The following is a 13090-nucleotide window of genomic DNA, read 5'->3' on the forward strand; positions in this document are numbered from 1 at the left end:
TTCCTTGTATTTACTGTGATTGCCCGCAAGAAAATGAATTTCAGGGTTATATATGGTGACATAGGTACTTTGATAATGAATTTACTTTGAACTTTGAGTAAGCTACACATGGAAAATTGAATTTATTGAACATTCAAGACTAACACAGGATTTCACCTCTACTTTGACAGATGCAACCTCTATTTTCTCCAGTTACCAAATTGCTCAGCTAATGCCTCACAATTTCAGCAAACATAATCTCACCATCAAGTACCTACAGTTTTATTTTGCAAACTGGTGTAAAATAAATTGCAGTTTCAAAGGATGTGTGCACATCAAGTGAAATTGTAATTTTCACTAGAGACAATTAAAATGTCCTTCATTAACCAAGACAAAAAAAAACTATTGATTTTCTTGAGTCTATTTTTGTACATTGCAGGCAAAAATCCATAGCGTTTCTTTTGCACAGATACTAAACCACAGCAGCAGAGAAAAATATTCACAGGGAGTTGTTGCACTCGGTACAGAAGAAAATTGTTTTGTTTAGGAAATCTTTTTTCCCTGCAGGACCTTGGGCAACTCAACTATAAAAAGACAAGGCATTCATTCTTCCAACAATTACAGGTGCAGAGCAAATTTTGACAAGTAATGATTCTTATATAAAATTTCATAGAGATCTCAAATATCTTAAGTTGTTTTCTCTCCAGTAAAACATAGCCTCAAAGCCCAAAAATCTTAGTACGATCCTGGATACCATCTTAGATTTTCTGCTGAGGCCTCACTTTAACATGTCCATTTGTTTTCACAAGCACACAAAAAATATCTTTGCATTATATGAACGATGAACACTCAAATTATCCATGGCTTACCTGGTTAATAAGGCATCCCTTAATCAAACTATCTTGATCATGAGAACTGGGCCACCACTTCTATCTTGCCACAGTGGCTAAATCTGATTAGCCATGAAGTAACAGAATGTGCACAGACTAGGTCTTTATCCCCTGGAATGTAGGAGACTGAGGGGTGACTTGATTGAGATGGGCATATTTAAGGTGAAAGCACAATCTTTTATCTCCAGAGAAGGGGTGCTAAATACAACTCTTCCCTCTTCTAATCCTGAGTCTGGCCTCTTACTTCTTCATCCCACCTGCCTACCAGCTTCTCCTGGTGCCCCTCCTTCTTCCCATTCTCCCAGGGTCCATTCTCCTCTCCTATTAGATTCCTTTTTTCCCCAATTATCACATCCCAGCTTCTTTCTTCATCTCCTTTCCCCCACCCACCTGGCTTCACCTATCACATTCTAGCTTGTCCTCCTTCCCCTCCCCACACCTTTATTCTGGCACCTTTCCCCTTCCTTTCCATTCCTGAAGATGAGTCTCAGCCAAAAATGTCAACTGTTTACTCATTTCCATGGATGCTGTCTGACCTGCTGAGTTCCTCCAACATCTTGTGTGTGTTGCTGTGGATTTCCAGCATCTGCAGAAGCCCGTGTTTCACATTTATCTCTGCTGCCACCATTAAGGATATGTGCTCACAATGCAAAGTTCTCCCCATCCACTATCTCAAATCACAGGTACAGTATACCAGGGCACCCTGTAGGTTATTGGGTTGACTGCTCATCATGAATCATTCCTTTTCATAGAATCTAGGAGAAGTGCATTCATTATTTATTTAGAACAGGGGTTCCCAACCTTTACCATTAATCTAGGGGTCTGTGGACCCCAGGTTGGGAACCAATGATTTAGAGATACTGTGCAGAACAGACCCTTCCAGCCCATCGAGCCACACCGCCCAGCAACCTATCTGTTCAACCCCAGCCGAATCACAGGGTAATTTACAATGACCAAATAACCTGCTAACTGGCATGTCTTTGGACTGTGGGAGGAAACCGGAGCACCCAAGGGAAACATACACGCACATGGGAAAAATGTACAAACTTTCTTACAGAGGATGCCGGATTTGAACTCTGAACTCCAACACCCCAAGCTGTAATAGTGTTGCGCTAACCACTACGTTACTGTGGTGCTCCGAGGGAACGTGGGGAAAACAAAGCGGAAGTAATGGAGAATTACAGTAAGCAGGTGGCTGATGGCCAGCATGGACTCGATGGTCTAAATGCCCTGTTTGTGTTGCATGACTGTGTACTCCTTTGCTCTGTTGCACCTCCTCAAACGTAATACTGTACCTTGTAATTCTCTGTGTAACTTCCAAGTATTGCTTTTCTACCCAACTGACCAGGACATTTGTATCTTCAAGTCTAAAGTATTCCAGCAAACTTCTTTATTGTGCTCTGTACATTTACATTATACATGCAGATACACACATACAGTATACATCAAAAATATAAATAAATGGGTCTCTACCAAAGGAGGTGTAGGTTCTCCTTCCCTCTACTAACCTGCAGGTCACCTTGGACAAGATGTAGTACCTGCTCAGCCCCCTGATCAGGGTCACCATGGGAGCAGGTGGTGGATGGTCGCATAAGCAGCCGGTGCATGTCACAAGTCCTGGTTATGCGACCACTGGTACCAGGCAGACAGTCTCTGAAGAGTATCGATAATGGCTGGGGTCACCTCTCTTGTTAAAAACATGGCCCAGGAGGCGGCAATGACAAACCACTTTTGACAGGAAATTTTGGCAAGAATAATCATGGTCAGGAGACCATAATCACCCATGTCATACGACACAGCACATAACAAACAAACAATATAGATAAAAATCAAGGAACTGAGCAAGATAACTTTTAGAGCACAAGTACTCTTGAAGATGAGATTGGCTTTGTCACATCAAAACACTGAAACAGTGAAAATGTATCAAATCAAATCAATGAGAATTGTACTGGGGCAGCCTGCAAATGCAAAGGGTCCTTGTCCTAATATTATTTTATGACTATTACATTGCATTGTAACTGTTCTGTTTTGCACCTCGGCTCAGTAGATCCAATTTTTTTTGTTTAGCTGTATACTCGTATGGTGGAATTACAATATACTTCAAATTGAAATGTTGTCACACTACCAGCACCAAACAGCATGCTCGTAACTTACATCTCTGGAATGTGGGAGCACACCTGAAAGAAACCCACGTGGTTACAGGGAGAATGTAGAAACTCCTTATAGACAGCAGCAGGGATCAAACCCCAATCACTTGATTGTTGGCACTGTAAAGTGAGTGTTCTAGCACAGGAGTTCCCAACCTTTTTATGGCATGGACCAATACCATTAAGCAAGGGGTCATGGACCCCAGGCTGGGAACCCCTGCTCTAGTGGCTACACTATCGTGCACCGATCTAATTCGGGATTCAAAAAATGCAACTTTCCCCAATGAATCTCATGTACCCTTAAATGCAGGGAAGTGTATCGTCGTGCACTAAGGTACAAGGAAGAAAGGCCAAGACTATTTTATAAACGGTCAGCAAATACTGAAACCAGAGGTGCAAAGGGACTTGGGAATCCTAGTGCAGGATTCCCTAAAGGTTGACTTGCAGGTTGCAGGCAAATGCAGTGCCTTATTTTGAGGGGATGAGAATTTAAAAAAATAAAGTTTCCACATTACAAGGCATTGATCAGACCACATTTGGAGTACTGTGAGCAGTTTTCAAACTCATATCTAAAAAAGGATGTGCTAGCACTGGAGAGGATCCAGCTGAGGTTTACAAGAATGATTCTGGGAATGAAAGGGCATATGAAGCGTGTTTGATGGCTTTGCCAGTACTCGTTGGAATTTAGAAGAATGGGAGTGAGGAGGATTTCATTGAAACCTACCAAATATTTAAAGTCCTAGATACAGTAAAGATATGGAAAGGATGCTTCTGATAGTAGAGAATCTAGGACCAAAGGGCACAAACTCCAAAGAGAAGAAACATCCATTTAGAACACAGATGAAAATTTTTTTTCAGTCAGAGAGCAGTGAATCTGTGGAATCCAAGTCATCGGGTATATTTAAAGCAGAGGCCGATAAGTTCTTCATTAGTAAGGGTGTCAAAGGTTATGGGGAGAAGGCAGGAAAATGGGGTCGAGAAAAATAAACCAGCCATGATGGAATGCAGAGTAGACTCAATGAGCAGAATAGCCTAATTCTGTCCCCAAGTCTTAGTTTTCAAACCAGTCTGTCATGCACATGTGAGCACTTACTTGCACTTGTAAGTTTGTACTCAATCTTGTTACTATTTTAAAAATGCCAGTAACTTATAAAATAAACAACTGGCAGGTGAGCACAGCTCTACCTATCAAAGTACATATAGGTTACCATATACAACCATGAGATTCACTTTCTTGTGGGCATACTCAGTGTGCAAATACAAAAAGATATAATAAAAATAAATAAGCAATAAATATCAAGAACACAAGATGAAGAGTCCTTGAAACTGAGTCCATAGGTTGTGGGAACATTTTAACGACAGGGCAAGTGAAGTTATCCCCTTTTGTTCATGAGCCTAATGGTTGAGGGTTAAAAATTGTTCTTGAACATGAATGACTGTAGACACCTGTACCTTCTTCCTGATGGCAGCATCAAGAAGAGAGCACGACCTGAGTGGTGGGGGGCCCCTGATGATGAATGCTGCTTTCCTTTGACAACATTTCATGTAGATGTGCTCAATGGTGTGGAGGGCTTTACTCGGGATGGACCGGGCTGTATCCATTACGTTTTGTAGGAATTTTCCATTCAAAGGCACTGGCCTTTCCATACCAGGCTGTGATGCAGCCAGTCAATGTACTCTCCACCACAAACCTATAGAAGTTTGTCAAAGTTTTAGAGGTCATGCCGAATCTTTGCAAACTCCTAAGGAGGCAGAGGTGTTGCTGTGCTTTCTTCATAATTTCACTTATGTGCCAGGCCCAAGATAAGTACCCTGAAATAATAACAGTGGAATTTAAAGTTGCTGATTCTTTCCACCTCTGATCCTCCAATGAGGACTGAGGTGGAGTTTGGATACATACACATATAACCAAATACTTACAACAGATTGTAACAAATAACATCAGTTTTCCTTGATGCAACTTGGTTACTTGTATCAAATTGGTACTGCGACCACTGAATCCATGAGGAAATTTAAATATTGAGAGACTTCAACAGATAAGACTGACAGTGAAATTGAGAAACACCCAGGTGATCAAGAATTACTGTGTTGAATCCTATGTAGGTAAATAAGTGAACAGTCTAACCAAGATTTCTTAAAGAAGGGTTTCGGCCCCAAAAGTCAACTGTTTATTCCTCTCCATAGATGCTGCCTGACCTGCTGAGTTGCTCCAGCATTTTGCGTTACTCTGGAATTCCAGCATCTCTTGTGCAAGTATAACAAGCAAAAAGTTCTTCAGATTCACAACTGAAGTTTGCACTTGCTGAACTAATTAAACGCCCTGTTTCTACACATTTATCTCTTCACCGCCACTCCCTGCAATTCAATTCTGCTCTACTGTTTTATCACATCAGTCTCATACTTTGCACTTCACTGCATTTTGCACCTTTCATCATACTAAGTCAGTCAATTAGCATAATTTCTAGTCCTCTATTGCATAGTCCAAGAAATTCCTTTTGTGTACAAAACACAGTAGCATAGCAGTAAATGCGTTGCTCAGGGCGTCGGACTTTGGAGTTCAATACTGGTGCTGTCTATGAGGCGCCTCCTCGTGGAACGTGTGGATTTTCCCCAGGTGCTCTGGTTTCCTCCTTCAGTCTAAAGACGTACCAGGTCATTGTAAATGATCTTGAGATTAGGTTTAGAGTTAATTGGGCTTGTCGGGGGTTGCTATGCAGCACAGCTTGTGCTGGAAGATCCTACTCTGTGCAGTATCACTGAATAAACATATAATCAGTCTATCATTATTGGATTTTATCTCCCTTTATAATTTATAATTAGTTCTATCTATAAAAGATTATCAAAGGATAGTAATGGGAAATTAGTCTTCAGAATCTTTTTTCCACATCGATATTTGTATTAAGTATTTCCCACATAAAGAAGTTTGAATCGTGGGGATTTGAGGATTGCAAGTTCCTTCATACTAGGTTGATTATCGTTATGAATGCTGACATCTTTGACAGAACCTTTGTTTCCTAGAGCTTCTTTGTTTAAAATAACTGACATAACTTTAGAGGCAAGCAGAGCCAATAACGCATGCAAGAGCCATTTTATTGTGAGTACAAAATTGTGTTCTTTAGAAGATGACATCCGAGGCAGCCAAAGTGAGTTAATTAACTTGGACAATGTCTTCCTGCTTCAAAATTATTTAATCCAATATGTTACATGAAAAAGCACAATCTAGCCAGGATGTATTCTACTACCCATGCAGCGTCAGAACTTATCACCCTCTGCTTTTAAATATGTACATTCTTGGCTTACACAGCCACCTGTGGCAATGAATTCCATAGACTCACTACCATCAACTCCATATAAATAGGTCCAACAACAGAATGACAAATCATATAGACTGTCACAAATTTCAATCTGCTCTGCATATTGCCATTGTGAGCTTTGATATTAGCATTGAAATAAGACCACCATGTGGAATGAAATACCCAAATGAAGTGTACAATTACATAATGAGTAGAAGGCAGGCAGTGCAGGCCTCGGGGTGGAAGGGATCAGTAGGAAAAAATGGTTAGGTTTCGATGTGAATGAGGAAAGCAATCCACCTTTAAAATTTTCAAGAAACCTGGTTACTAAATACAAGAACATGGAAGATGGTCTTAATTTGCCATTCAGTTGACATAAATACATAAAAAGGGAGAACTCACTTTAGAACAGAAAAGCAAGGATGTAATGCTGAGGCTTTATAAGGCATTGGTCAGACCACATTTGCAGTTTTGGGCCCCTTATCTAAGAAAGAATGTGCTGGCATTGGAAAATATCCAGAGGATCACAAGAATGATTTTGGAATGAAATGTTAATGTATAAGGAACGTTTGATAGCTCTGGGTCTGTACTCACTGGAGTTCAGAAGAATGAAGGGGGATCTCATTGAAATTTATTAAATATTGAAATGCCTAGACAGAGTGGATGCAGAGAGGATGTTTCCTATAGTGGGGGAGTCTCGGACCAGAGGGCACAGCTGGAGGAATGGAAAGACATTCCTACCGAACAAAGATGAGCTGGAATATTTTTTCAGCCAGAGGGTGGTGAATCTGTGGAATTAATTGCTACAGGCAGCTGTGTTGGCCAAGTCACTGGGTAAAGCGAAAGATGATAGATTCTTAATTAGTCAGGACATCAAAGATTATGGGGAGAAGACAGAAGAAGGTGATTGAGAGGGACAGTAAAGCAGCCATGATGAAATGGCAGAGATTTTATGGACAGAATGGTTGAAACTTCATTTATATCTTATGCTCTTACAAAATAGCTTCAAAATTCTGGAAGTGATTTATTCAGAGCTATTCCCAGAGTCAAAGCATACATGTAAGATGCCAAACCACAGCTACACCAGTATATCAATAGTCTAGGATCATGTAAAAGAATTAAACATTTAACAACATAACTATTATCAAGCTGGTGCTGAGTTGAAAAGCGATTCAATGAGATAGTCCAGGACCAGAGGGCAGAATTACAAAGAACGTTTCATATGGTAATTAATAAAACCCACAAAAGCAAAACATAGTGACACAATAGCATCACTTCAAATTCATCAGTTGGCTGTTTTCTGAAAAGTAGTGTGCAATGCAACTGTAGATTTTCATGGCAAATCTGCAAAAATACTTCCAATGGTGACTGTACAGCACACATTCTGCTTCAATTTCCATTCATTAGGAGACCAGATATAGGAGGAGAAATAGGCCATTTTGCCCATTGAATCTGCTCCACCGTTTCAAAAACTTCCTCATCTTCGTTCTAAATGGATGTCCTTCTATTCTGAGCCTGTGTCCTCTGGTCCTGGACTTCCCCACAAAAGGAAACATCTTCTCCACATCCATTCTAAATGGACCTTTCAATATTCAATAGGTTTCAATGAGATCCTATCAAATATTGAAAGAGGATTTAAAAGGATATATATGCATCTAGCATCTGCTCTAACATATATAGCATTAGAAAATCTGTAGCATTACATCTGCTCATGATATATTTTTATTTATCACCAGTGATTCCAATTCAAATTGAATTCCAAAAAATTGTATCAATATTAACTAACCTGAGTATTTAAATAAAGTTGCATGCTAAAGAATGAAAAATGTAACTATTTTGCAACAAACATGTAACCTGTTACTTTCTGTTTATTTCATTCAAAATGTTCCATAACACATCACTGAACATAGCTGGACAGCTTCCAAATGACTACCCAAACAGCTCTCTTCTACTAACTGCTGCCTCACACACAACCTTCCACCTTGTAGACATATTTAAAATTAGCAAAAATTTTCTACAAAATATTTTAGTAGGTGATCCAAAATTTATTTTTTCCAAATATATAATATCAAAAGCTCCAATGTGTCTTTAGAAACTTTCCAAACAGGGACCACTTCTTTTGAGTTTGAAAATAATCACTAGAATTAAATAAGTTTGAAAAACAGAGATGCCACCCAATTAAAAAAGAGTAAAATGTTCCCCTTTAGATTGTTGAAGAGGAGCCCCAGTATAAAATAAAATTATATATTCATTATTTCCTTTCAACAATGCCCCCAAACAATGTTAAAGCTATTTGTGTGTCTATCTGAAAGACCCCATCTTTCATAAAATTATCAATGAAAGGCTTCAACAGTTCTACATGTTTAGTATTTTGATTGGAAAGTTGTTGGAGGTGGAAATGGGGAAGAGAAGACAAATTAAAATAATTGCAAACGTTCAGGTATTGAGAGGTCCTAATATGCTGAACATCTATTGCATAACACATTCCTGTTTCGTTTTTATGGTGTTAATCACCAATCATTTCAACAAAGACCATCAAGACAACAGTCTCATATTCCCCAAACATTTGTCTCTTTAGTTGAACAGTCAATTCATTCATCTAATTTTTTTTTGCCAAGGATCCACCACCATAAGTTATTATCACAACCATCTCTGGAATAACGTAGTCAAACCTGGTATCCTGATAAATACTGGAATCCCTGGACTTTAAAGAACTTGTAATACAACTAAAAATTTAGTTTCGAAATGAAAAACACAAAAAAAAAGTCCCTCCAACTAGTGTCTGGGGAGTGTTACAAGTAAGAATAGACGCAAAAGCTCGTCGTTCTAAAGAAAGCGGGAAGCCAGCAGCCCCTGGAAGGAGAGGGAAGGGCAGTGAAGGCAGGAGGAAGAGCATTTGGTTCATTTACAGGCGCTGAAGTCGAGGCAGGCCTAGCCACAGAGAGCCGAGCCTAACCCTAAGTGCTTCTCAGCAGCACAACACACCAGCCGAGAGTCTGACTAAAACCGGCCTCTCCTTTAGCACCCTCTGCTCCCAAGCCACAGCTGAGAGGTAAAGAACAACTCAGTACCTTCTTCTAGGTCAGGTTTGCAGAAGACTCTCCCCTCATTTCCCTCTCTTGCTGTATTTTTTTTCGCTGCTGGGATTTTTTTTTAAACCTATTTCCAACCCAGTACCAGGGCAACTCCTTGGCGCATGCGCCTTCCCCCGCCCGCCGGCCTCCAACCAAACTTGCTGGCTGCAGTGCCCAGAGCCTCCGAAGCTCCGCGATTGGACGGACCCTCCGCGGCCGTCCTCCTCACTCGGGACGTTGCTCTGGGTGATAGTGTCTGTCATTGGCTGCGGTGACCCATCATTCAAACCCGCAGTCCACTCGCGGCTGAACGAAGGTTGGTCCGGAGATGGCGCCTACTATTGGCTGCGGCGACCCGTCACTCAAGTCCGAGTGTCAACTCGCCGCTGAAGTTGGCTTGTTTCGTAGCCGTCGGGCAGACGAAAGCTGGGGACGATGTTGGGGGTGGTGGAGGGAATAGAGTTGGCGGCGGAGGCTCTTGCTTGGCTTTGGACGCTTGTCAGCGCAAAAAGAGCCGGGGGCGGGTTCACTGATGATCTCACAGAAAGGTGGAGCCGACAGTAAAATAATCAATAGGCGGTGGAGGCAGCCGCTGACGTCAGATCTTCTCATGCAGTCAGCCAGCCCAGTTTAATATCCTGCTAAGTTTCCAAGGGAATCTCAATGGGTTTCTGTTTTACAAAGAGGATGGGAGCTGAGGTGTGATGGCGTGGGTCGCTGCAGAGTAATAGGTTCACTTGTATATCTTGCTTTGGCTGTTTATCTTGCAACTGGATTATTCTCCCCACCAGCAGGTAATGGCTGGTGGGACCACAGTCATGTTCTGAAAGAGTGCAGGCTTGCTGATGAGTTTCCAGTGGAGCAAATCCGCAGAGAGCAGCAAGAGACGCGGATTGGAACTGTATAGTTCCCAGTGTGGCACCAAAGTATAAATTAATAATCAAATATCCATCAAAACTAAGACTCAAGAGCTTCCGCAGAGATTGTAAAACTTAAGCAACACTCGCAAAATGCTTGCGAAGTCAACAGGACAAGCAGTATCCCGTAGGAAATGAACAGTCAACGTTTCGGGCCGAGACCTGCTTAAGGGTGAAGGGTCCAGATGAAACGTTCATTTCTCCCATAAGTGCTGCCTGTCCGGCTGAGTTTCTCCAACAATGTGTGCGTTGTCCAACTGATATAACCCCTTCTGTTTATACAATATGCAAATCCCTCCATTTGATGTGCCTCGATCTTAAGAGCTTTTGAATGCCCCTATCGTGTTTGCCTCACCCATCATCCCAGGTAGCGCATTCCAAGCACCACTACTCTCGCCTTAAATGCATGCCATCAAGTATTAGATATTTCAACCTTGAAGAAAAGATAATGGCTCTCCACTCTACCCATGCCTCGCATTCAGTCGTGATGAAGGGCCTTGGCCTATAATGTCGACTGTTTATTCCTCTCCATAAATGCTGCCTGAGATTCAGGAACAGTTATTCAAAGTTAAAAAGTTCAAAGTAAGTTTACTATCAAAGTATATATATATTTTTTTTCTTGCGGCCATAATGGAATAATAACCATAATAGAATCAATGAAAGACCACACAAACTGGGCATTCAGACAATATGCAGAAGACAACAAACTGGGCAAATACAAAAAGAAAGAATAGAAAAATAAATAAATCAACAAACAAACAAGCAAGCAAGCAATACATATTGAGACCATGCATTGGTTGACGGGTAATGACTGTTCCTGAACCTGGTGGTGTGGGTCTTGAGGCTCCTGTACCTCCTTCCTGATGGATGCTGCTTTCCTACAACCTTCAGGCTCCTGAACCAGTGTGGATAACTTCACTCGTGTCAACTCTGAACTGTTTCCACAACCAGCAGTCTCACTTTCTAGGACTTTACAACTCATGTTCTCAGTATTACTTTATTTGCACAATCTGTGTTCTTTTGCACATTCATTGCTTGTTCATCTTTACTTATGTATAGTTTTCATAAATTCTATTGTATTTCTTTTATTCCTGTAAATGCCTGCAAGATAATGAATCCCTGGGTACTATATGGGAACATATACATTCTTTAATAATAAATTTACTTTGACATGAAATACTAACACTATCAAGCACAAGGATCAAAGCTGGAAAGAAGGCATCATCAACAACTAATGAAAAGCATTATTCAGCCTGAAAATACAATCAAATCAAGTTCAAGTTCATTCTCATTCAACCATTTACATCTATACCGCTAAATGAGACACCTTTCTCTGCACAACACAGTACATATAACTCATACACATATATGTAAAGTAATACTACCAGAAATAAATGAACAAATAATGACTCCTGATGAAGGGTTTTGCCTCGAAACGTTGTCACTACCTCCTCCCATAGATGCTGTCTCATCTGCTGAGTTCTGCCAGCATTTTGTGTTTTTATTTATTTCCAGCATCTGCAGATTCACTCGTGTAACAAATAATAAGTTGCATTTACGACACAAGTTTAAAAGTAAGCGGTGTAATGCTACCGGCACTTCATAAGTAATGACATGTGGGTGGTGGCAGAGAGTTCAGTGGTCTCCTGGGCTGGGAGAAGAAGCTGCTTCCCAGCCTAACAGTCCTTGCTGTCAGGAAATGGAGAGGAGACTTGACCCAAAAGCAGAGCAGCAGAGACAATTCAGCAGTCAATGATAACTTTAATAATAGACTGCAAAATAATTACCCACGAGGTGCCACAAAACAGAACAGAATTTAAACACAACAGGCAGCCCGGGAAACTCTAGGCAGGGAGGGTGAAAGGTCAGAGCAAATGGTTGAGATCACCTGGTTCGATGAGTGAACTAGGATTGTGGATGAGAACTGGGGTTAAATAAGCTGCAGGTGATGAGTCTGGAATGAGGGACATGTGAATCCAATGGGTGGAGACTGGGAGATGTCAGCGAGGCGGGCCTGACACTTGTCCTAGTGGTACCTCCTGCCTGACGGTGGGAGGGGGGGGGGGCGCACAGAGATTGCTGGATGGATGGGAGGGATCATTGACAGTGCTCCTGATAAATATCTCTGATGGGTGCCTTGATAACCAATAATTTAGTTTTACCCTGGTCTATGCCATCAGCTTACTGTATTTGTTTTCAACATTTTGTTTTTGCAAATATCTATCTCTGGGCACTCTTCTGTCACAGGCTTAAGTCCGATCTTTAAACTCAATCATTTTATTTGTCATGATTTCATTTGTACCTCCTCTGCAGTTTGTTGAACCAGTAATTTGACATCCAGTTCACTTATTTGCTGCTACAGCATCTGGAAAACTATTGCTCATTTTATAAACTCTAGCAGCTTATAACATTAATCAGAAGACACTCAACATTACAGATCCGATGCTTGTATTTGAAAACTAATATTCGAAAAGGCACATTGGCCTCTTGATGGGAAGTTGCACAGTCTGCACATTCCTCAGCTGCCACGATGGTAAAGGGATGGTAGGAAGAAGGTGCCTGGTGTGATGACCTTCATTAATCAAGGGACTGATTTCAAGAGCCACTAGGTAATGTAGCAGTTTCATAAAACTTTGGTTAAACCACATGTAGAATATTGTATTTGGTTCTGGTCACCTCATTATAGGAAAGATGTGGAAGCTTTAGAGAGTGTGCAGAAGGGCCTCATCTGGACATTGCCTAGATTAGAGAACATGTTTTATGAGGATAGCTTGCGTGAGCTAAGGCTTT

At 41.1% G+C, this 13090-nt stretch overlaps 1 protein-coding gene across 4 annotated transcripts in view; it reads right to left on the bottom strand.

Annotated features, from left to right (window-relative positions):
* LOC140739745 (casein kinase I) overlaps window positions 1–9827 on the bottom strand; it is a 148401-nt gene extending 138574 nt beyond the window's left edge. Inside the window, exon 1 of one of the 4 annotated variants that reach the window (XM_073068218.1) lies at window positions 9381–9827. The gene's annotated coding sequence lies outside the window, so the exon portion shown is untranslated. The remainder of the gene's footprint in view (window positions 1–9380) is intronic. The other 3 variants (XM_073068217.1, XM_073068220.1, XM_073068219.1) reach the window with 3 other exon arrangements.
* Between the last annotated feature and the right edge of the window lie 3263 nt (window positions 9828–13090).

Source organism: Hemitrygon akajei, chromosome 16 (genome assembly GCF_048418815.1).
Source record: "Hemitrygon akajei chromosome 16, sHemAka1.3, whole genome shotgun sequence".
In the NCBI taxonomy this organism is placed as follows: domain Eukaryota; kingdom Metazoa; phylum Chordata; class Chondrichthyes; order Myliobatiformes; family Dasyatidae; genus Hemitrygon; species Hemitrygon akajei.